Source organism: Panthera uncia, unplaced genomic scaffold, assembly GCF_023721935.1.
Source record: "Panthera uncia isolate 11264 unplaced genomic scaffold, Puncia_PCG_1.0 HiC_scaffold_1395, whole genome shotgun sequence".
NCBI lineage: Eukaryota > Metazoa > Chordata > Mammalia > Carnivora > Felidae > Panthera > Panthera uncia.
The window spans coordinates 50,192-76,900 of record NW_026058025.1 but is presented as its reverse complement, the minus strand read 5'-3'; the positions used below and the strand labels follow the sequence as shown (position 1 = coordinate 76,900).

The window sequence follows — 26,709 nt, the reverse complement described above, 5'->3', positions numbered from 1 at the left end:
TCATTGGCAGCCACTTTGGTCCCAGAAGCAAAGCCATCAACAGCAGATGGTCGGTAGCAAGATGGTTGTGTAGGGATACAGGTAATGGATCCAATGATAAGTTTCCCTGTCTGCAGTCCATCCATTTTCTCATCTCACCATGCTGACTTTGCTGAGTTTTGGAGAATTAAGGGAAAGATATGGGTTAATGCTTAGGGAAGCTCTATGAGAGACATCTGTAACAGCTGCAGGAGACGGAAATGATGGTGTTGTGACCTTCAGAGCAGCCCAGGGTAACGGTGCCTGATGGTGAAACACTTATGACCCTTAAATTGTCTGGGATGGGAAATATAGTAAAAGGCAGCCCTTCCTATCAGTCCAGCTAGGTGGAGGACTGGCTAACTGTTTGAATATTAAAGAGAAGGCATCTGAGGATGGGATTATTGACAGCATTTGGGTCACATGAGATCTCTTATTTGTTGAAGGCTTACTATGTGTCAGGCACTGTGCTGTGCTCCTCACCTGTTGCATCTTTCTGTCTTCCCAGGAAAAAAAATAGAAAAATGTACTGAAGCAAATGATAGTTCTTATCCTTTGTTACCATGGCTGCACTATTAATCACCACTCCATGGCCACACATTAATAATTATGTGGCTTTGGTTTTCATTTTATAATTAAAAAAAAAATCCAATGTGGTAGGCAGAATAATGGCTTCCAAAGATGTCCACATCCTGATCCCTGGAGCCTGTGACCATGTTACTTTACATGGCAAGAGACTTTGCAGATATGACTAAGACAGGGAGATTTTCCTGGAGTATCTGGGTTGGCCCAGTCCAATCACATGAGTCCTTCAAAGTGGATAAGGAAGGCAAGAGAGTTCATCAGAGAGATTCAATGATGGGAGAAGAGGCCAGAGAGATAAGACCTGACAAAGACTTAACTGCCTTTCTGACTTCGGAGACAAAGAGGGCTATAAGCCAAAGAGTGCACATGGATTTAGAAGCTGGGAATGAGCCCCAGCCAACAGCCAGCAAGGAAAAAGGATCTTCAGTCCTATAACCCCAAGAAACTGAAGTCTGTCAATAATCTAGGTGAGCAAGAATATCGATGCTCCCGTAAGCCTCCAAAAAGGAACTCAGCCTTGCCAGACTTTGGTTTTAGCTTAGTGAGACCCGCTTGGCACTTCTGACCCATAAAGCTGTAAGATAAAAATAATTTTGTGTTTCAAGATGCTAAGTTTGTGGTAATTTGTTACAACAATTATTGAAAAGCAATGCATCCACTGTATCTTGAATGAAAGCTATGACCCATGCCTCTTTACCTCTGGCTCCCAGTACTTTGCATGGAATTGACATTTAGTTTGAATAAATATTAGGTGATGAAAGTAAGATAAAAGGGAGGGAGAGTAAGAAATAGTATGTTAGTTCCTGGACCCCTAGTCCAACTTGTGTATGTGGACTCTGCCCCATACCAACAAACAATTCTCAGGAAGTGTGTGAGAATTCAACTCAGTTCAACTCAATTCTGACACTATCTACCTGGAGATAGCATCAGATTCCAAAAATAAAGGGTGCATTCTCACAGGACCACCCTCCACTTCAGGTTCCAATCACAAGCTCAGATTCTTAACTGTACTTCTGACCAAATGTCTATAAATCAGAGGTTCCCCTGGCCCCCACCTTGGACTCACTTAATTTGCTAGAACTCAGGAAACCCATTTACTCACTAGATCACTGATTTATTACAAAGGATATTAAATAATACAAATCAACAGCCTGATGAAGAGGTATATATGGTGAGTCCCAAACAAAGGAGCTTCTGTCCTCATGGAGCTTGGGCCTGGCACGGTGGCACAAGGAAACATTCTGATTCCCCAACCAGGAAGTTCTCTCAACCCCCTCCTTTTGGGTTTTTATAGAGGCTTCATTACATAGGCATGACTGAGTTAACTAGTTGCTCATTGATGACCCTTCAATATCCAGCCCCTTTCACCTCCCAGAAATCAAGGAGTGGGACTGAAAATTCCAAACCTCTAATCATGGTTGGTTCTTCTGGCAACCAGCCCCATCCTTAGGTGCTTTCCAAAAGTCACTGCAGTAACATAAACCCAGTTGTGTAAAAAGGGGGTTGTTATGAGTAACAAGACACCCATTTTACCTTTATGGCTTTGAAGCATTTTCAGAAACTGAAGACAAGAGACCAAATAATATAACAAAAGATGATCCCACTGCTGTTATTGCTCAGAAAATTCTGAGGGTTTGGGGAGCTATGAGCCAGGAACTGAATGAAGACCACATACACACATATGAGAAATGTATTCTGGTCATCTGAAGGACCATATGCATATAGTAAATCAAAGTATCACAGGGAGACATAAGTCTTCATTTTTCACAAATATTTTTGAAAAAGTGAAAGAGAACTTTCACAATTAGCCAGGAATCAACAAGGGGTATGGAATTGGTGAGATGGAAGAGGGGTACAATGGAAGGCCAACATGTTGCAGCTCATGTTAGGGGAGCCTTATCACGTTGTACTTCAGAGTGGATGACAACATTCAAGCATGCCTCAACAGTTCACGACTTCTTTCCCCTCTACCATGCTACCCTTTGTCAAAAACCATACGTAATAGACTTCCAGAATTGCTATTCTTTCATTCCAAATCTAAGTCATAGTTTTAGTGCATTGTTGGTTTGCACAGTTTATCCTCAGCACTAGTGTTAGTAGTACAAAATTAACACTTGTTGTAATCTTACAAATGAGCAGTGAATGTCACCACGTGTGTATTTCTTTGTATGCCCACTGTGACCACCCTAGATCAAATCCTTAATATTTGTTTTCAACTTGTGAAATATATCACAACTACTTAAGGGTATATAAAATATAGCTACACTGTTTAATAACAAAATAAACTCAGATATACATGCAGTTAAAGAAATAGTGTTGCCAAAACCTCAGAAAGACCCTCCCTCCTCAGTCATATGCTCTTTTCCCCAGAGGTAAATAATATCTTGAACTTTATTATCATTCCCTTACCATCCCTTATATGTTTCCCACATTTTTATGCATTCCTAAACAAAAATATGGTTGTTTTATATGTTTGTGAAATTATAAAAATTCACAATTCACAAGAGAATTTATACATGTATACACATACAACTATATATATAAATGTGTATATATAATAAACAAGATACTAAGTAAAATTCCCACAAGAGAATCTATGTTCAGGCACATGAATATATAAATATATTTTTAAAAATATACACACACACACATTAACAAATATATAAAATTCTCTTGTGAATTATTTTTCCCAGTCAAATTATGTTTTGGTGGTATTTACATGTTGATGGAGCTTTAGTTCACTCGTTGTCATTGCTCTTTATGAATATGCTACAGTGCATTTATTCTACTGTTAATGAATATTTGAGAGGTTTCCAGGATTTTACTAATATAAATAATACTGCGGCAAACATTCATATGCATGTTTTCTGGTGCATATGTGAAGTTTCTTTAGGGACTATACCAAGGAGCAGAATCACTGGGCCATGAGCTCTACCAGGTAATGCCAAATTGTTTTCCAAAATGCTTACACCGATTTCATTCTTATTGCTTTTCCAGTTAAAAAGATTCTTAAATAGTGCTTCTGACTCCAGTTTTTTTCTAAATCCATCTATCGTGTCCACTATCATTAATTTGGTCTTCCTAAAAATGCTACTTTCAGCATGTTTTCCTTACATTCTAAATGCTAATTTTACTCGAGAATTTACTGTAGCAACTTATTGTCTACATCAACAAATCCAAAGTCTTTTGATATCTTTTTGATGGTCTTGACACTCACCACTTCTTAATGAAAAATCTGTGCTAAAAAGGTGGATCTTTGTAGTTTTTTCTCCTTAATGTATGTTCTTTTTGCCCTTGAGGTTTTCCTCCTAAAATCTACCTGTGCAGAATCCATCCCTTTCCTCTCTACTTCCTAAGTACTACCCATTTTTCAAAGCACATTGATGTCCTCCTTTTCTATGATACCTTTCCTGGCTATTTCCATTTCCATTCCCTGAATTCTCCCAGTACGAAGAGTATGTTATTCTGTCATTCATCAACACACAATTCGGGGGTTCATATTTTATGAATTCATGATGTATACAAGGGGAAAACACCAGGGACCTAAGAAAGTTAATATGCACATCAATTTTTCATCATTCTGCAAGCAGAGACTGGATGACAATTTGCCATGGGTGCTTGAAGAGGCAGTCAAGGGTTACTCGGTAAGTTGGGCCTGATCAACCCCACTACGCCCTTCCAATTATGATTCTTTAGGTCTGTGACTTGCCATGAGAGCTCTGACTAGAGAGCCCTCTTCATTCTGATCCCAACCTTCCTCTCCTCCTTTATTTTTCACCAGACACTGCTAGGTCTCTTTGCTCTAGAGACCTTTGGTCCTCTTCTCATCCTCAAACTCACTCTTCCTGCCTGTTTCCAAGTCTTTGCTTGGGTACCTCCCTCTATGTGCAGGACCTCAACATTCCACTCTGTTGGGCTAGGTGCTCTCCATTCTTTGAGAACTGTCTAGGAAACCTTTGCAGGGAATTTTAACTTACTAAGATTCTCTTCCTTCAAAAAATTTTTGGTGCTCAACATATATTGCCTTATATAGTTAGCTATCTTCTTACGTATAAACATCAAAATCAGGAGCCATGACTTAAACTCAGCTGAACAGACCAAGAACACTGCTGCTATTCAAAGCCTAGTTTTTGACTGACAGATGATGGATACTGCTGAAATCACTGATTATGGTTTCTATTTTGGTTTTATAGATGGCAGATACATTTTGCATTAAAAGAAGATTATATTTCCTATGCTGTATTTTCTCACATCAGCAAGATTTATGCTTGAATTCTTAACTGGAATATTGTTTTGTGGTGGTTATTTTTGTTGTGTTTTGTTTTATTCATTGCCAGTCTACTAGTATTAAATACAGAATGAAAATCAGGATTTGGGACACATACAATCCATGGCTGTTGCAGGACTTTTGTGTGTATCCACAGTAGGAATACTTGGCATCTATGATATTTCAATATGCTATAGATCTCCTATATCTGACCTAACCTTTAAGCTTTTTGAACATTTTCTATTGTTAGTTTCTTTGTGTTAGACCTAACAAAGACCTGCTTCTAATGCAAGGTGGTTTGACCTAGGATTCTGAAAAATTGCATGTTAGTTTTCAAATCTTAGTATTTTTTGTTGCATAAATTTTCTTTTAAGCCTAGCCTTATTTAAATGCTAATGTCAGTTTTCATTCAGCCAGTTTCTTGTTCTCCTCTATATATCCTCATGGCTGATCTGAGAATGGATATTCCATTCACTTCAAAGGAAACATCACGCTTGGATCCTCTCCACAGGGGTTCTCAGACTAAGACAAGAAATGATCCCAATAGCTTTTTTCTCCTGCATTTGTGAAGAAAATAAAATAAAAGGAAAGATTTCCCAATGCATTTAACATTCTAAGTAATTGCATCAGTACCATATTTGGAGCATTCATACACTATTGCTAATTCACAATCTTAAAGAGCCTTTTTAACACTGGGACATTAAAGGTATGTTGGTATGGTAGACTATTCTAGTGTACCTATTACTTTCAAACAAACAGTATACCATGTTATTACTCTCATGTGCATATGTTAGGATTGATCTCATGCTGTGTAAGATAATTGACTACATGATAGATAGATATACTTTGCATGCAAAGGATATTTTAAAGGGGGAATAAAATATATTACCTTAATGTGGTCATATTTAGTAGCTAGTTTTTAAATGTCCAATAGGTGTTTTTTAAGTGTTCAGTGGTTTGTAAATTGCAATTAATCCTTTGTTAATCTGCTATTGTGGCTCTTATAATCCTCTTTTTCTGTTTTTATTGGAAGCCTTAGAAATGCAAGATTTAGAGCTCATCAGTTTGCAGATAGGAAATGATGACTTAAATTGCCAGTATTTTTTATTATCAAAAATAAGAGACATTTTCCCTTAGGTTAATATTCGTGATGAAAACCTTTATTCTTTTCCAATATTGACGTGACTTAAGACTGATTAGGTATAAGCACACTTATCTGAGTTGCAAAAATAGCAATGAACATTACTATTAGTTGATTTTTCTTTGTAATTCGTCAGCCACTTTCAAAGCCATTACTTCATGAATTGGCAACTCACAAAAATCTTTTGACCTGAAATTAATTTTGTGATCTCCTCTACATGAGAGAACTCCAGGTTAGATAAATTAAAACAAAAAGCAAAAAACAAAAAACTCATCCAGGGGCTTAGAGAGCTGGAAAAAAATGGTTCTGGGATTCCGACTCTGGTTTCTATTCCTTCCAACCCCAAAGTCTTGGCTACACACTGCTGCCTGCAAATGGTAGATGACTATTCAAAGGGGAAGATTTTGAATCTTGCTTTTTATTCTAATAGCTACTTTATGTAACGGAGTCTCTTTCCCTATGTTTTAGGTGAAGAAGTGGCATGTTTTATAATAAAAATACAGTTTATTAAAGAATAAAATCTAATGCAGAGTATTGTCTACTGAGCATTTAATCTGTAACAAAAATAGATAATCATAATAATTGTATTAGGTGTTTGAATAATCATGCCAAAGGAATACTGTTATGGACATTCTTTTTCTCTCTCTCCTGGGAAAATCTGGCTTAATAGGTTCTTGTAAGTAACCATAAAGCCATATTTTTATAATGAACTTATCATCTGACTCATATCAATATAAAAGTGTTACTACCATCTCCCTTTGAATTTTCATGGAAGTTTGAGATTAGAAAAAAAACCCCACCATTTCTCTGATGCCTTATTGATATCTTTGTTTTATATCCGTATTAGATGTACTCTTTTATCTGCATCTTACTTTATACACTAGAGATCAAACTAGAACTATTTCTTCTTTCTCCTTTCTGGGGCTAGATGCTGTTTAAAAAGGTAAATTAACTAATTCATGGATGAATTATTAGTCTTTGTACATTTACAGAGTGGTAAAGAAATTTCAACCAAGTGTCTACAGGGATAATTCATTCATCCCTCCATTCTTTATCCAACAAATATTTATTGACTACCTACTACATTCTAGTTACTGTTCTAGCAGGATGGAAACACTAGTTGAACCAGAGAAGCAAAAGATTTGTTCTAACAGAGCAGTGCTGTCAAGAATGTGGTCCCTAGAATCCTGAGAGTCTCTTACCTTTTCAGGGGGACCACGAAGTCAAAACTTCTTTAATAATAATACTAAGACATTATTTGCCTTTTTCACTGTGTTCCATTTGTAGTGATGGCACAAAAGAAATCATGGGTAAAACTGCTGGTGCCTTAATATGAATCAAGGCACCAAATTGTATGAATAATAATTTTTTATAGCCATGCACTTACATTATAAAAATTTTAATGCCAACTTTACTTAAGAATGTCACAGATGTAGCAGTAAAAATAACTCTTACATTTGCTACTTGAATACCCATTTTTTTCATGTTCTGTGTCACCAAATGCAAAGTACTCATGAAGCCCTTCTGCGTACTCAAATACTATTGTTATGAGGAAAAGCACTGGGGCAATTGTTGAAGTTGTGAGCTAATATAGCTGCGTCTCCACGCAACACCATTTTTACTTGAAAAGAAATTACTGGCAGAGAAAATGTAGTTATTTAGACTTAGGTATTTGGCAGATATTTTCTGGAAAATGAACAATGCGGGCCTGTGATTTCAAGGAAAATAAATAACAATATTTGTTGCCAGTAATAAATACCAGACGTTGAAGCAAAATTAGAATTTTGGAAAACTTGTATTTTCCAGTGCTTAAAGATTTTTCTTAAAGGTCAGTGATGATGTTAGCAAACGTACTTTTTTATGTTGCACAATAAAATAGGGAAGATTTGGATAACTCAGTGAACCGACATTTTTCACATGACCATCCATGATGTTATTGAATCATTCTTCAATAAGGGTTAACTTAAAATGCAAGATAGACCAGTTAATTTTAATGGGAAGAGTTGTAGTGTGGAGTATTTTATACCTGTTGATTAGATCCTTTTGACAGATTATGCTATTAAATTCTTCCTTATTTGTGCTGATTTTTATGTTTCCTTATTCTATTAACTATTGAAAGAAGGGTATTGAAGTCTCCAATTATTGTCACAGATTTGTCTATTTCTCCTGCAACATTTTTTTTTCATCTGACTACTTTGCATCCTGCCTAAATCTGTGAGACAACAAATTATCTTATTGTTATATGACTTTCAGTTGCTTTCCTATCACTTACAATAAACTTGACTGAAGTCCTAGATTATAGAGAAGGTCCAACCAGTCATTCCTTGATAGCATTATTTCTCAAACTAGGGTCTACAGACATATTTTCAGAATGTCCAGAAACAATATACACATTTTAAAATGTTCATTTACATTTCAATTCTAACTTTAAATAATTTATGTAAAAATAGTCTTGTTTATCTGGATGACCCTCTAATTGAGGACTGCCATGCAATTTCATTGCTTTTGTCACAAGTCATTTTTGTGAGCTAAAGATAAAGAATTAATGATGGTTGTAATAAAAGAGCATGCTCTGGCAACTGCCTGTGTTTGAATCCTGGCAATATCTCTGAAAATTTATTCTGACTTTTAGTTGCTAGTGTCCTTGTCTGTAAAATAGAGAAAATGATAACTACCAACCTCACTAGGTTAGTGTGAATATTAAAGGAGTTGATATGAGTAGAGATCTTAGAATATTGTCTGCCATACAGTAAATGCTCAAAAATGCTCTATTCTTTTGATTATATAAATTATGTTTTTGAGCCAAGTGAAGAGCATGTGACATCAGGTATGCTATAGGTTTTACTGTAACTCCAATAGAGAAAAATGGTAGAAGAAATGACTTACATATGTACAATAGGATGTGTGAATAAGAATGCTCAAAGAAGCATTGTTCTTGATAGTGAAGATATAGGAAATAACCCATTACCCACAAATAAAAAGGTGGCTGGATAAACTGCTACATATTCACACAATAGAATGTGATATAGTAGTTAAAGTGAATAAAGCGCGGCACCATGCAGGAATACAATATGGATGGATATTAGAAATATAATATCAAAGGAAAAAATGTTTCCAAATATCATATTTCTCCTATGAAATTAAAAACAATAAAAATAAAATATGTACTTTTTAGAAATATATAATCCTTCTTATACATTTATAAAATTATGTATATGACATAAAACCATCTTTTAAAAGGCAAAAATGATCGTAAGTACAGAATTTAGGATGATGGTTACCACAGGCATAGGAGCCTAGGGAATAGAATAGGATGTCGTATTGTCAGTGTAAGCTATTGTCAGGATCCTAAGTTTTTGTTTCTGTGTTTGTTGTTGTGTTTTACTGTTTCATACATATTATTTTATTTAATCTTCACAACAACTCTATCAGGTCAGTACTGTTTTTATCCTGACTAACTTATTTAGTTATTTATTTATTTATTTTTAATTTATATCCAAGTTAGCATATAATGCACTAATGATTTCAGGAGTAGATTCCTGTGATTCACCCCTTATGTATACATCCTCATTTTTTAAAGTGAGAACTAAGCTATTGGGTGATGGAGAAAAAAATTAAAGAAAAAAGATCTGACTGAATCTGCTCTCTTTTCCTCTGAAAGCCAACGGGAAATTTGGAAGTAATGTAGATCAGCCCTCCTCTTTCTACAAGTGAGGAATTGAGGGTCAAAGAGGGCCAGTTGTGTGCCTGAAGTAATAAAGCCTGAGGTAAGGGAAGAGTAGGAAGTAAAACGTCTACCCTAATGTGTGGTCACTATCACCGTCCTTTTCAGGATCCTGAGTTTTATTTTGAGTGATGGGTTTACTGTCGTTTGTAACACTACAAAAATTAACCAGCTAACTAAGTGTAAGAGGACTATTAATGGATTAATGATGACAATGTGTGCTGAACTATAGATGATGATTTATCTAATTTTGTGCACCTGAGTTCCAATGAGAGCATGAGAGAGAAGACTGTGTTACACATGGGACATGATAGCACACACATACTGACAAGCCTTGCTGCTAGAGCAGTGAGTATTGTATTCATGTTAGAAATATCCAGCAAATATCACCTGTCACATTAAATCAGTGTTAAGAATTAGAATTTTGTTTTTTGTTTATGTAGTTTGTAATTTTAAATTTCAATTTAATAGTTGTCCAAAGGCTTATGCAATGAATTTCCACCTAGATTTTAGTTTATATTTACATCATATTAAAGATAGTTTAAGTAATCATTGAAGAGTCCCTGAGATTATTTTTACTTCAGAAGGATTCTGTTCGTTATTCACCTTTAAAAGGCACTGCACTGTATTCTCAATGGTTCCTTTCTCAGAGTCCTTTATTCCAGAGGATCTCACAATGAAATCCGGGGGGTGGCTGAGAGATGCTGAAACGTTTTTACAGTTATGCCACACAAAGTATAAAAGACCCCACAATCCGTGAGGTTAAATTACAAGACAGATATTTGCCTTTATCACTTTTGCTCAGAAGCAGGTAGTGTTTTCCAGTATCTATATGACATGTGATATCACAAGCGACTAACTGTAGAAGCAGATAAGAGAAGCAAGAATTTATATTTAATTTTGACTATTAAATCAGACATTAAACACATTGGCCAAAATGCAAACAATGGCTTTCTTCTCACTGAATTTCTTTCACTGTGGAAAATGTAGGCTATTTTTTCTCCTAAATATATTATTGTTACCATGTAGTGGGTTTACGACCATTATGTTTTTTTAATTTTTTTTAACGTTTATTTATTTTTGAGACAGAGAGAGACAGAGCATGAATGGGGGAGGGGCAGAGAGAGAGGGAGACACAGAATCGGAAGCAGGCTCCAGGCTCCGAGCCATCAGCCCAGAGCCCAGACGGGGCTCGAACTCATGGAGCGCGAGATCGTGACCTGAGTCGAAGTGGGACGCTTAACCAACTGAGCCACCCAGGCTCCCCAAACGACCATTATTTTTAAATGAATTAATAAATATTTGAAAATTTTGTTTTACTTTCTAATACAAAAAATATCAGTAGCTATTATTCACATAAACCAAAAAGGTCTTTGGGATCTTTAAGAGTATGGAGGGATACAGAGACCAAAACCTTCGAGAACTACTGATTTAACCTATAACCTCTCATTTTTATATTCTCACTAGGACTACACTAAAATTCATACGACATGAAATACTGTCATCTCTCACACTATATTGAGCAGCTGGGAATTTATACGTAACTGACAAGTAACAGGGGAAGCACAGAAGGTTGTCAAGGTGACAGGCTCATGAGAAGCAGGAGGCAGACTCCTGGTTGAGAGGAAGTAGGTGAGCAGGTTTACCCTATTGGATAGGTAGATGATTAAAAACCTGTGGAATTTCTGGAGGAATAAGCTCAGAGTTTTTACATGAATGGCATAAAAGAATGTCAAAGGCAGAAGGAGAGGGGGAAACGAGAGTATGTGGTCATGGGTATTTGCTTTTTGATCGTCAAGTCACCAAGCTTTCCATGGCCTGCTGAGGGATGTCTAGATGGTGGAAGGACTCTGGTCAGTGTCAGTTTGCCTGGAGGCCCAGGACATTGAAAGTAGGGTGGCATTTTTAAAATATGTGCAATATACACAAAAACATACACTAAATGAAGGATGCTCAGATATCTGTCACATACATACAAATTACTTCCCATAAGCTCCTGGAAAAAACTGCATTTACTAGATAATCTCTATTTCAATATTTGATGAAAAATGCAATATCTGGTTCTTTTTTTTTGGCATTCATGTCACTGCAGTGAGATGAACCATATTTTAGGCATTAATAAATGTGTCTCAGCCTTTGCTTAAATCCCATGAGGATATGAATCTGAATAATAAACTCAACAAAAACACATTTTTAAAGGACATTGTACCATGTGAGGAGGGTTGAATAAGGAAATCTGTGAAATATATGTATTTTTATGTATTTTATACATAATACATAATTATGCATAATACATTTTTATGTATTTTATTTGTAAATATAAATATATATCATATAATATTAGCTTAAAGCTTTTTATTTCATGAAACTAGTTAGCAACATCATCATTCCAGGCCCTGCCATGCTTTTTGTTCCTTCAACTTTATTGTTGCCTCAGACAAAAATAGACATTGTTCATTTTATGAAAACTTGGAATATGTTTACACCCAGACATTGTTCTTCATGTAATTGACATATTACTTCTAACTTGAAAGAATTTTTTAATTGTTTGCTTGTATGTATGTATTTTTGAGAGAGAGACAGAGAGAGCTGAGAAGGGATAGAGACAGAGGGAGACAGAGAATCCCAAGCAGCATCCATCTGTTAGTGGAGAGACCGATGTGGAGCTGGAACCTTGAGATCATGACCTGAATCAAAGTTGCACACTCGACCGACTGAGCCACCCAGGCACCCCCTAAGTCAGAAATTTTATTTTATTTCATTTTAAGTTTACTTATTTATTTTGAGAGAAAGAGAGAGAGGCAGAGAGAGAGAGAGAGAGAGAGAGAGAGAGAGAGAATCCCAAGCAGGCTCCACACTGTCAGCACAGAGCCCAATGCAGGACTCAAACTCACAAACTGTGAGATCATGAGCTGAGCCAAAACCAAGAGTTGGTTGCTTAACTGACTGAGCTACCCAAATGCCCCTACCTCAGCAATTTTAAAAAGAAATTCTGTTCTCTTAGGTACTTCATCAGTAAACTCTGGCTACCTTTATCATGTTTTATGTAAATGTTTCACAAAGATACTTGTTCTAAGCATATAAATAGCATCCACATAATTTATGGCAGGATATCTGAGGTCATGGCATGTGCAAAGCTTTGCCACTTTTCTCTGTCCTTAACTCAGTCTGTCATTCTGTTTAATTTGGTATTTTAGAAAAAATGTGCCAATGTTTCAATTTTTTTTCTTTTTCTTTTCTGAGGTACACAATTACAGAAATTATCTTATTTCAACAGAAACACTGCTGGCAACAAGAAAGCATGAAAATCTTCAAAGATCTCTTTTAAGGATTAAAATTATCCTATAAATTCCTGCAGGCTTAAGAATGCTTCATGATTTTTTTCTGGACACTCCTTACCTTTGCCCTCTATTCTTCCCTCAACCACCTCCCAATCCTAATAGCTCATCCTATATTTTATTGCTTCTAGCAGAAAGAAAATACTGCTGAGATCCAGGCTCTCTATCCATCAGGGCACAGTTCTCTTAAATTGATGTGCTGAGCTACTAATATTAAGGGGAGAAACAAACTGATTTTAAAAAGTCAATAAAATACAAACTGTATGAATTCAAAAGCAGTATTTAGGATTTCTATATTGTAACATATTTTTGCATCTGCTCAAGTAAGGTACAGCAGAAGAAGTTGAGTGGTGTTGGAATGAGCTAAAGAAGATGTAATACTTGTCATCTCTTATATGGGCCATATATCAGAACAATTTTTTTTGTGCAGCAGCTAATATGGTAATATTCACAGTTTTACTTTAAAATACACTTAAAGGAAAACAAAAACAATTGTATGAAAACAATTGGGAAATGAGATATTTTAAAAATATTCGATATTACATTATAATAACCCATCCAATAAAATGCTTTACTTTCTGTCTCTTGTTTATATATATTTTATATTCTAGTCTCATAAGCTCAATTTAGGTGGATGCCCTTGATAGCTACTGTCTTGATATTATACATTTCCCTAATTATTTGAAAAAGAAAAATACTTTCACTTAGACAAAAAATTCAGTTGGTCCTGGAATGTTTATGTTCAAAGATACTGACAGTTTCATCAGCAACTTGTTCCTGCCTGGGTGCAACTCATTTTACATATTATGCATCAAAAGTCTGGATCATCTTTTATTTTTATTAAGAAAATTCATTTATTTTCTGTGGTGTTGATTGTAATCTCTCCTCCTTTATTCATGACTTTATCCATTTGGGTCCTCTCTTTTGTTTTTGAGAAATCTGGCTAGGGGTTTATTAGTTTTGCTTATTCTTTCAAAAAACCAGCTCTTAGTTTCATTGATCTGTTCTACTGTTTTTTTGGATTCTATATCATTTATTTCTGTTCTAATCTTTATTATTTCCCTTCTCCTGCTGGATTTACACTTTATTTGCTGACCCTTTTCTAGCTCCTTTAGGTGTAAGATTAGGTTGTATATTTGGGACCTTTCTTGCTTCTTGAGATAGGCCTGAACTGCAATGTATTTTCCTCTTAAGACTGCCTTTACTGCATCCCAAAGGGTTTGGACTATCATGTTTTCATTGCATTTTCTTCCATGTATTTTTTAATTTCTTCTTTAATTTCCTGGTTAACACATTGATTCTTTCATAGGACGTTCTTTAACTCCCATGTATTTGAGGCATTTCCAAAGTTTTTCTTGTGGTAGATTCCAAGTTTCATAGCGTTGTGATCTGAAAATATGCATGATATGATCTCAATCTTTTTGTACCTGTTGAGGGCTGATTTGTGACCCAATATGTGATCTATTCTGGAGAATGTTCCATGTGCACTCAAAAAGAATATGTTTTTTGCTGCTTTAGAATGAAATATTCTGAATATATTTGTTAAGTCCATTTGGTCCAATGTGTCATTCAGAGCCGTTGTTTCTTTGTTGATTTTCTGCTTAGATGATCTGTTCATTGTTGTAAATGGAGTATTAAAGTCTCCTACAATTATGGTATTATTATCAATAAGTTTGCTTATTTTTGTGATTAATTGATTTATATATTTGGGTGCCCTCAAGTTGAGAGCATAAATACTTGTGATTGTTAGCTCTTCTTGATGGATAGACCCCTTAATTATGATATAATGCTTTTGTTCATCTCTTGTTACAGTCTTTGTTTTAAAGTCTAGTTTGTCTGATAAGAGTCCAGGACCAGATGGCTTCCCAAGGGAGTTCTACCAGACGTTTAAAGCAGAGATAATACCTATCCTTCTCAACCTATTCCAGAAAATAGAAAGGGAAGGAAAACTTCCAGACTCATTCTATGAAGCCAGTATTACTTTGATTCCTAAACCAGACAGACACCCAGTAAAAAAAGAGAACTACAGGCCAATATCCCTGATGAATATAGATGCAAAAATTCTCAATAAGATACTAGCAAATCAAATTCAACAGCTTATAAAAAGAATTATTCACCATGATCAAGTGGGATTCATTCCTGGGATGCAGGGCTAGTTCAACATTTGCAAATCAATCAATGTGATACATCACATTAATAAAAGAAAAGATAAGAACCATATGATCCTGTCAATCAATGCAGAAAAGGCATTTGACAAAATTCAGCAACTTTCTTAATAAAAGCCCTCGAGAAAGTTGGGATAGAATGAACATACTTAAAGATCATAAAAGCCATTTATGAAAAGCCCACAGCTAACATCATCCTCAATGGGGAAAAACTGAGAGCTTTTCCTCTGAGATCAGGAACACGACAGGGATGCCACTCTCACCGCTGTTGTTTAACATAGTGCTGGAAGTTCTGGCATCAGCAATCAGACAACAAAAGGAAATCAAAGGCATCAAAATAGGCAAAGATGAAGTTAAGCTTCACTTTTTGCAGATGACATGATATTATACATGGAAAATCCGACAGACTCCACCAGAAGTCTGCTAGAACTGATACCTGAATTTAGCAAAGTTGCAGGATACAAAGTCAATGTACAGAAATCAGTTGCATTCTTATACAGTAATAATGAAGCAACAGAAAGACAAATAAAGAAACTGATACCATTCACAATTGCACCAAGAAGCATAAAATACCTAGGAATAAATCTAACCAAAGATGTAAAAGATCTGTATGCTGAAAACTATAGAAAGCTTATGAAGGAAATTGAAGAAGATATAAAGAAATGGAAAAACATTCCATGCTCATGGATTGGAAGAAGAAATATTGTCAAAATGTCAATACTACCCAAAGTTATCTACACATTCAATGCAATCCCAATCAAAATCGCACCAGCATTCTTCTTGAAGCTAGAACAAGCAATCCTAAAATTCATATGGAACCACAAAAGGCCCCGAATAGCCAAAGTAATTTTGAAGAAGAAGACCAAAGCAGGAGGCATCACAATCCCAGACTTTAGCCTCTACTACAAAGCTGTAATCATCAAGACAGCATGGTATTGGCACAAAAACAGACACATAGACCAATGGAATAGAATAGAAACCCCAGAACTAGACCCACAAACGTATGGCCAACTCATCTTTGACAAAGCAGGAAAGAACATCCAATGGAAAAAAGACAGTCTCTTTAACAAATGGTGCTGGGAGAACTGGACAGCAACATGCAGAAGATTGAAACTAGACCACTTTCTCACACCATTCACAAAAATAAACTCAAAATGGATAAAGGACCTGAATGTGAGACAGGAAATCATCAAAACTCTAGAGGAGAAAGCAGGAAAAGACCTCTCTGACCTCAGCTGTAGCAATTTCTTACTTGACACATCCCCAAAGGCAAGGGAATTAAAAGCAAAAATGAACTACTGGGACCTTATGAAGATAAAAAGCTTCTGCACAGCAAAGGAAACAACCAACAAAACTAAAAGGCAACCAACGGAATGGGAAAAGATATTTGCAAATGACATATCAGACAAAGGGCTAGTATCCAAAATCTATAAAGAGCTCACCAAACTCCACACCCAAAAAACAAATGACCCAGTGAAGAAATGGGCAGAAAACATGAATAGACACTTCTCTAAAGAAGACATCCGGATGGCCAACAGGCACATGAAAAGATGCTCAACGTCACTCCTCATCAGGGAAATACAAATCAAAACCACACTCAGATATCACCTCACGCCAGAGTGGCCAAAATGAACAAATCAGGAGACTATAGATGCTGGCGAGGATGTGGAGAAACAGGAACCCTCTTGCACTGTTGGTGAGAATGCAAATTGGTGCAGCCGCTCTGGAAAACAGTGTGGAGGTTCCTCAAAAAATTAAAAATAGATCTACCCTATGACCCAGCAGTAGCACTGCTAGGAATTTACCCAAGGGATACAGGAGTACTGATGCATAGGGGCACTTGTACCCCAATGTTTATAGCAGCACTCTCAACAATAGCTAAATTATGGAAAGAGCCTAAATGTCCATCAACTGATGAATGGATAAAGAAATTGTGGTTTATACACAATGGAGTACTACGTGGCAATGAGAAAGAATGAAATATGGCCCTTTGTAGCAACATGGATGGAACTGGAGAGTGTGATGCTAAGTGAAATAAGCCATACAGAGAAAGACAGATACCATATGTTTTCACTCTTATGTGGATCCTGAGAAACTTAACAGAAACCCGTGGGGGAGGGGAAGGAAAAAAAAAAGAGGTTAGAGTGGGAGAGAACCAAAGCATAAGAGACTGTTAAAAACTGAGAACAAACTGAGGGTTGATGGGGGGTGGGAGGGATGGGAGGGTGGGTGATGGGTATTTAGGAGGGCACCTGTTGGGATGAGCACTGGGTGTTGTATGGAAACCAATTTGACAATAAATTTCATATATTGAAAAAAAATTTAAAAAATCTAGTTTGTCTGATATAAGTATAGCTACTTCAGCTTTCTTCTGACCTCCATTAGCATGATAGATGATTCCCCATCCCCTCACTTTCAACCTGTAGGGTTCCTCAGGTCTAAAATGAGTCTCTTCTAGACAGCATATAGATGGATCTTGTTATTTTATCCATTCTGATACCCTATGTCTTTTGTTTGGGGCATTTAGTCCATTTACACTCAGAGTGATTATTTAAAGTATGAATTTAGTGCCATTGTGTTATCCATAGATTTCATGTTTGTGGTGATGTTCTCTGGTCATTTGTAGTCTCTTTTGATTTCTACTCACAGAGTCCCCCTTAGAATTTCTTGCAGGGCTGGCTTAGTTGTCATGAACTCTTAGTTTTTGTTTGTCTGAGAAGTCTTTAACTGTCCTTTTTTCTATTCTGAATGACAGCCTCGATAGATAAAGGATTCTTGGCCTCCTATTTTTCATATTCAGAGTATTGAATATTTCCTGCCACTTCCTTCTGGCCTGCCAAGTTTCAGTGGACAGGTCTGCTACTACCCTTGTGGGTCTACCCTGTTAGTTTAAGAACATTTTGTCCCTAGCTGCTTTCAGAATTCTCTCTTTATCTTTGTATTTTGCAAGTTTTACTATGATATGTTGTGTTGTTGACCTGCTTTTGTTGATTTAAAAGGGAGTTCTCTAGGCCTCTTGGACTTGGATACCTGTTTCCTTCCCCAGAATAGGGAACTTCTCCACTATAATTTGTTCAAATGAACCTCCTGCGCCTTTTTCTCACTCTTCTGGGAATCCTATGATAAGGGTATTGTTTTGTTTCATCCCCTTGTCATCTAGTAATTCCTTTTCCCTCTTTTTTCCAGCTTCATTATTTTCCATAATTTTATTTTCTATCTCATCTATTTTCTCCTCTGCTTCTCCCATCCTTGCTGTCACTGTATTGGCTGTGTTGGCTCAGTCAGTCTTGCTCCAGTAACTAACCATTTGCCAGGCACGGAAGGGTGATGTTTGGTTATAAGCTTGTCCAGCCTCCACTGGGAGCTGTTGTGCTGCTCTCTGAAGTCTCACCATGTTGGTGTTGAGGAGAAAAATGGTGTCAGTGTCACCCCACTTTCTCCACTGTGGACCAGGAATCTCAACCCATGCTGTTCAGGCAGCCCTCACAGAAGAGTGAGGGCAGTTGGCTTGCCCTGCACCACAGTTCTCCTGCTCCTTCTTCTTGGCGCTCAGCTGGGATTCAAATCCCCATGTCTTAAAAGGACCCAGCACTGTGTGGATTCTCTCCCCTGCTCACGAGTAGAGCCTGTCACCCTGCTGATGAAAGGCCTGTGGCTGGAACCTACAGGGTCTTTTGTCCTTGGGGAGGCAATAAGCCCTCTTCCCAAAGTACTCCAGGAAAGGAAGCATTTTCTCCCAGTGTGCCTCGGAGATCACTACACCATGCTATGCACCCCTGGGCCAGCTCTCCCCCTCCCCAGGAGCACGCGCTGTGGCTCTGCTTTGGAGAAAGTCGTGCATTTTCAAAGCCTTGGAGTTTCAGCTCCAAAGGCTGTTTGCACAAGTCCGTGGTCCAGAGAGGTTTTCCTCTTGTGCTAACTCCATGCCATATTTTCACAACCCCTCTCTCTTTCTCTCTTTTTTGTCTTTCCACAGAAAGGGTTCCCTTTCCTCTACAGCTCCACTGTTTTATCTCTCCCAACACACATATATACACCTCCGTCCTGCCAAGTTGTCTTCCTCCAGCTATGGAGATCCTTCTGCTGCTCCGCAGATCTATTTCATGGGTGTCCCAAGTGATTTGACCTAAATATAGCTGTGTTTGAGGGACAAGGAAAATCCAGGTCCCCTACTTTGCCATCTTAACTGCCCTTCCCAAGAAAATTCATTTATTTTGTATTAGCCAACATTCATCAAGAATTCCCTATAAGAGATGATTCATTTAGAAGATACAGCTCTTAGTTAACTTAAGAGCCTGAAAAGGAAAGTACTATGAGGAATACTACTGTTTACTGATAGGGTTAAATAAAATGGTGACATGTTATGGTAACATAGTCTGTTCAATCAGACTTGGTAACATAACTTAGGTGTGCAAGAATATGTGTATAAAGAAAATGTAAGTGGTTTCACATGGTCTCTTGGTTTTTATTTATTATTTTTCTGCAAAAAAATTTAAATTAGGAGCCAATAACCCTCATGTTGATATTCCGAATGAACCCAAACCATACCTTTTCCTATAAATTGTATGAGTTGAGGTCTCTTATTTGCAGTGGTCTTTTTGATGCACTTTATTTTTAAAGTCTAATCTTTTCTTTTTTTTTTTTTTAATTTATTTTTGGGACAGAGAGAGACAGAGCATGAACGGGGGAGGGGCAGAGAGAGAGGGAGACACAGAATCGGAAACAGGCTCCAGGCTCCGAGCCATCAGCCCAGAGCCTGACGCGGGGCTCGAACTCACGGACCGCGAGATCGTGACCTGGCTGAAGTCGGACGCTTAACCGACTGCGCCACCCAGGCGCCCCAAGTCTAATCTTTTCTATCTCATGGAATATAGTTGAGAGCTAAAACTTACCTTGCTTTAAGTGGAAGAACCATTGCAATCTCAAAGTCAACCAACATTTATGTAGTACCTGTTAGTGAAAGGGATTGTTGTGGGGGTCGTATAAGACACAAGGGCGAGATCACTGGAATTAGATGCTTACTCATAAAGCCTGGTTCAATCCTTAATATCGTAGGAATTTGGGCAAGTTATCGAACTTCTTTTCCCCTATTCCTCATTTGTAAAATGGAGCTAATAATAGAACCTATTTCTTAAGTTTGTGGTAAAGATTAAATGAGATAACACTTTGAAAGCAGACCATCGGATACATATGTGACCACAATGCCATAGGCTGACTGTGTCCTCCAAAAATTCAGATGTTGAAACCTAATCCCCAGTGTGATAGTATTTGGAGGTGGGGCCTTTGGAAGGTGATTAGATCATGAGAGCACTAATGGGATTATAAAAAAACCTTACTAAAACCCTTATTGAAAAACTTCAGAGAGCTCCCCTTCTCCTTCCTCCAGGTGAGGATATAGAGAAAAAAAAAAACAGCCATCTATAAATCAAGAAGCAAGTCCTCACAGACACAGCATCTGCTGGCCCCTTGATCTTGGACTTTCCAACCTCCAGATCTGTAGAAATAAATTTATGTTGTTTATAAGCTACCCAGTCTATGGCATTTTTGTTAAGCAGCCTAAAGGGATCAACACATGTAAGTATAAATTATAATAATAACGTATATGTAATTTTTGATATTATTATGAAAAAGGCAGATTTCTTACTTCCCAAGAGTTCAATCCCGTGAAAGAGGCAGCCAAATATACAACTAACAAATATCCTACAAGTTGAGAATCATCTACATCAGAGGAAAAACAAATAAGTGCAATTAGAGACCTTCCCAATCCTGGGAAGGTCATCTGGAGGAAACGAAAGTTGGAAATGTGTTAAGGAATGGGTAGATAATTCATGGAAGGGAAGCAGAGGAAATGTACTCCAGGAACAAAGACTATAAATCAGGATAAGGAAAGTATTTACAGAACGTGGGCAAAAAATTTATGTAGGTAGAACACAGAGTGATTTTCATGGTAGAGTAGATATTCCTAGCCTCCATCTTGAGAAGAAAAGAAAAGAATACTCTGAAGGTGGTCCCTGGGAAGTCAAGAAAGCAAATACTTACATCTTTGTATCCTGCTATCTTGGCCTCTTCCTGAGGAGGACATCTACCCAGATGTATGCTCCTGCATGCTGTTGGATTCTGTGTAGGTAGTCTAGGAAGCCAAGAAGATAGGACCCTGTAGTAGGCCATAAACTGAAGACGGGTCCATTGTATTGCAAATCAGATCCTCTGGTTACACATACCTCTTTGGAACTTTTTCTCTTTCATTATCCTCTAGCCCTCAGTAAAGTCATGTTTAAATATTTCAGACTTGTTTGGTGTGCTATGGGGTAGAAAGGGGGAAATCTACTTGTTTGTACAGGGCAAACATTATAGATGAAGCAGTGTTTTTTCCTATGTAGTGGAAAATGTAGAAGATTTAGTCTTGGAAGGAAGTAACATTCCTGCCTTCAGATCATAGAGGAATCAGAAAGAATAAGTTTCCAAGAAAATATCAAATGCTGGATATATACCAGAATGGGAATTTCCTTCAGAGGGCTTTGGTCGTCTGTGTGATTTAGGTAGAGGGCAAAATTATTTACTGAGAGTAAGGATGACAGGTGTGGATTAGGAGCCTTGAGATGCATTTTCAAACAGTTGCTGTGGCAAGTGCAATAGGGAATCAATTAGAGTTAAATAAAAGAATTGCTGAGTAGCACTTGGGGGCCCAGCTGAGGAATCTAATCCAATGCAATTAAAAAGAAAGAGAGAAAAAAGAGAGAGAGGACTCTATTCTTTATATTACTAACAAAGAAGGTGAAGACATAAGGGATGCTTTTTTGGAGGAGTTCAGTTTAAAACTAAAAGGAGGAAAATGTTATCAACAGTAATCAAGGATGATGTCAAAAAGGTATAATAACAGTATGGTTTCACTTGAGATCAAGCAGGGCACTTTACATGTTGGCAGTACATCTAAGTGAATTTTTAAAATAGGATAATCTAAAATAAACTGGCAAAGTCCATTGAACAAACAATTAAGTTACTTAATGGTCTGTGCCTTTGTTTAATTGGCTAATTTCTGAAGATACTCTACTGTAGGTTATAGGCAATTTTAAGAGGATAATAGATATAATGAAACAAGTAGAAGGAATATGAAAAAAATTAAATACAATTAACCAGTTGAGATATAAGTGTGATAATGAAAATCAGTCACAGAATTTAAAGGTGGAATAAAAGTTTTATACCTTATTGTTCCTATTAATTGTGTTTTCTTCTAAAATTTCAGAAGCAGTGCTGTGGACTGTGAGCATAACTGAATCCAAAGATATGGAAATAATCAGAAAACAATAGTCTACTTTACAGTTCCTACATGATTTCACTTATTAACCAGGTAACAGGAGCTATTCACCGCGCATAGGTTGTAGTGCTAACCTCATGAACTGATTTTGGAAGCAAGCCAGGCTTCATCTTTTGGAGATTCACAGATACTTTGTGGCATGGACTTGGAACAGGACTTGGAACTCTGCCATTGTTTATTCATTCACTGTAAGAACTAAAGGCACTGAAATTTTTAGCAGAGGCCGGCTAAAATAAAACCATCTTGGTAAAGAACAACCTAGCTGTTCATTTTCCAACTCTGATACAGAGCAAATCCCTTTGTAGAGAGGGGTTGGGGGGGAGGTCAAGAGAGTGGGACCTAGTAGACAGGGTGGAAGAGAATTAAAGGCTAATTTCTACTTCACATTTTTTTCCCAGGACTGGGAAATATTAAGGTTGTTTTATAATTCTTTTGCTGACATAAGAATTGCAGCAAGCATGTCTTTCAGTACATGTTGTTAAATTCTGCGTGTGATTTCTTTTACCATTTTAAAAGTCATGCTTGAATAAAAAATTATTCTTAATGAAGAAAAAGAATCATTTTTTTTCATTCCAGGTTTTGGCTTTATATATATAAAAAACCTCATAAATGAAAATTACGACTAATATAAAAGTTGTGATTTAACCCAATTACATAGTGCTAGCCATGCACGGGCTTATCTTTTTGCAGGGTCGCTTCCGAAAGCTGTTTGTTTTTTTTTTTTTCTTTCAAAGAATAACATCATCTCTATTTTAATGCTGTCAAATATGCATTTGACATTTCCCCTTACCAATATTTTGTTACAAAATGTTAAAAAAAAATATGGGAATGTTGAAAGGAAAAGTATGCAGCCAATATCCATATACTTACTTCCTCAATTCTGTAATTAGCATGTTGCTATTTTTGCTTTATTATGTACTCACTAATCTACCCGTCTTTCTATACATCTATTGTTCCATCTTTTTTTTTTTTGAGCTCTGTATCTTCTTATAAAATAAGAATGGAATTATTACTATATGTATATATATTGAGACCAACCAGAAGGTGTGTAAAATATATTCTGTATTTTTCAGAGGATGTTTCTTGGAGAGGATTGTATTAGTTCCCTATTGCTGTAAAAATGTCCGTTTTGTTTAAAAATATCACACAAACTCTCAGGCTTAAAACAACATGAATTTATTAATCTTATGGTTCTGGAGGCAGAAATCTGAGATCTTACAGGCTAAATTTAAGGTGTCAGCAAAACTACATTCCTTCTGAAGGCTTTGAAGGAAAATGTTTCCTCATGTTTTTCAGCTTCTAAAACAATCTTTTCATTCCTTCCTCATTCTTCAAAGTACATCACTCCAACCTTTTCTTCCATCCTTAAATCTCTCCTGAACTCTGCCCCTCCTGCCTCCCTGTTATAAGGACCCTTATGACTACTCTGGCCCTACCCAGATAATCGAAGATAATCTCCCTATCTCAAGGGGTTTAATGTAATCACATCTGCGAAATCCCTTTTGTCATGTTGGGCCACATATTACCGACTCTGGGGTTCTGGATGTGGACATCTTTGAAAGACATTATTCGGCTTACCACAGAATAATGTTATGGTCTTTACTGCGTGCTTTACTATTAACATCCCTTAGTGCCTGGAGAAAACATACGCTGATTTTAATGCTTTATTTATTTGCTTCATTCCATGAAATAAGTAATCCTCTTACCATATGAGACAAGAAAAGCATCAGTCACTTACCATTCTTCATGATCACAGAGTTGCACTGTTATTTTATGTACCAATGAAAAAGAAAAACACTGCCAATTAAATTGATTCAGTACCTAATGTAAGATGCATTTGGAGGTGATGAATGTTTAAACGTGATAATATGTGTCTCAAAATAGGTCACATTATTTACAATTGGGGTTTCAGTGGACCACATGGCACAGAGATGGCCCAAGAAATTTCTTCCTGTTCCATTAACATATGACTATTATAAAATTCCTATTTCAAGTAGGAAAATTTGGTTCCATTAAAATGTGGCATTGAGAATACCTAAAATGACTTAGTGCTTGCAATGACTAAAATGTATGCATATTTCTGCTTTAAGTTATAGTTAGTAATTTCCTTTATTCCATACTCCTAAGTTATAGTTAATGATTACCTTTATTCCAGTATTCTGGATACTAAAAGTAAAAATACTAGTCCTGTTAAGGCCATGTCCTTTGAAGATGGACCTATTATTTTGTACCTCCCAGTGATAAAATGACAGTGCAATCATCTATAGTATGCATTAGATACCTAAAGGGCACCAAAGTAATTAAGTCTACATTATTTACTTGGAGCTTCTACATCTCTGGGTTGACAGTTACTTCATAGCCAGGATGGATAGGAATGGAATGGAAACATAATTTTCTTTAACTAAACAAAGCAAATAGGCTGCATCTTGATGGTCCTTATCTGCATTCACCTTTATCATCTCAGGAGCAATTCTTTCAGCATACAGCACAAGCCCTTGTGTTTTCATTATTTTCTGCCAACAATCTCTCTTTCCTGGGAGAAACATCTAAAGTTAATAAAGATATAAAACCTATTTTCTTTGAGCTGTGTTTTTTTCAGATTTTTCAATATTCAGTTAAGAAAGGGCAAAAGTTGCAGACCACCTTAGAGGAATGCTGTTAGATCACTTCGATTTTTTTTTTTTCTTATATGGTACTCTCAACCTAGATTGTGGAAAGAAACCTTATATTGCTCAGCTAGGGTATGAAGCAATGATAATGCTTCTGAATTTCAGAAAATGCTGGAACAAAAAAGAAGATTCTCATCTCTCAGAGCTCTGCATTGTAGAGGGCTCCCACTCATTCCAGAATATGTCTCTGAAAATTTTTCTTGGCAGAAAGTATAGTTTAAGCCTCAGATTTTCTTGTCTATTGTAGTGAGTGATGTGGTTGGAAATGTTGGTCTCAGAGTAAGGACCACCGGAAAATGCAACTTTGTTTCCTAGTGCAACCAAGAGGAAGGGAAATCAGAATGTTTAAGGTAGTGAGGGCTATATACAGTCTAATCCAAGACCCTTAATTTTACTGATTAAGGAACCATATCAGAACTGATGCTGTAGATCAATTTTCTCATTGGGTAGGGGGTAAACTCACAGTTATTACTTATTCATCTATTTACACAGTTCAATTTCTTTTAGGTTTTGGATATACAGAGCTAAGCTAATTTGTAACTCTAAATTCAGACTACCTAGAATTCAAGCCACCAAATGCACTGTGACGGGTTTTGTTTATTTATTTTACACTTTCTAGAGGAAAATGTCTGTTGCAGAAATTTCACTAGCTGAGAGCTATTTGCAGCAGTGTTGAAAGCATTTATTCTTTGGGACTGATATACAAATAACATCTATGAAAAATTATTCTTTTTCTCTCTGTCAGAATTTATTTGGACATGAGGTTAAAAAACATTATTTGGCCTGTGAAACTTCATAGTTTCAAATGCAAATAGCCTCCTTCTTACTAAAAAAACAAAAACAGAAACAAAACCCTGTGTGTGTGTGTGTGTGTGTGTGTGTGTGTGTGTGTATATATATATATATATATATATACACACATATATATTTCCCAAGAGCTGGACTTCTGTGTCTAAGAAGTTCAGAACCTGAGCAAAAGAGAACCAGGCAGTCATGGTCTTTCTTGGGTTCCAGGTAATATATTGGTAAACCATTATACTTCCTGTTTTGATGGTAAAAATTCCTAGGAATTGTCTCTCACATTTTAACAGTGCGATACAAACAAAGCTGAGATTTCTAGTTTAAACATTTTTGGGGGGAACCCTAGAATAGCATTTGCTAAACTTGTTGCTTCTCTACAATAAAATGTGGCCATAATATTCACATGTGAGTCACATTCACAAGAGACCCTGGCGCCAATTGAGACCACAAGTAAAGTAGTCTGTCTACAGTTTTGCTTTCTGCTGTTTCAGTTACCTGTGATCAAGTCAACCACAAGCAGGTGATCCTTCTGCCGGAAAGCAAGTGATCCTTCAGCCGGAAAGCAGGCAATCCTTCTTTGATGAATCATCAGAAGGTCAGTAGTTTCCTAACTCTACATCACAATGCCTACATCACGTCACTTCATTTCATCATGGAGGCAACTTATTTTCTCACATCATCATAAG

At 36.8% G+C, this 26,709-nt stretch overlaps 1 long non-coding RNA gene across 1 annotated transcript; it reads right to left on the bottom strand.

The window, feature by feature from the left end:
* Nucleotides 1–70: 70 nt before the first annotated feature.
* On the bottom strand, nucleotides 71–26,709 carry LOC125917010 (uncharacterized). The gene is made up of 4 exons (XR_007456077.1): nucleotides 26,519–26,709; nucleotides 21,278–21,368; nucleotides 20,131–20,188; nucleotides 71–151 (listed from the first exon to the last, which is right to left on the bottom strand). It is a non-coding gene; the product is annotated as an uncharacterized LOC125917010 (long non-coding RNA).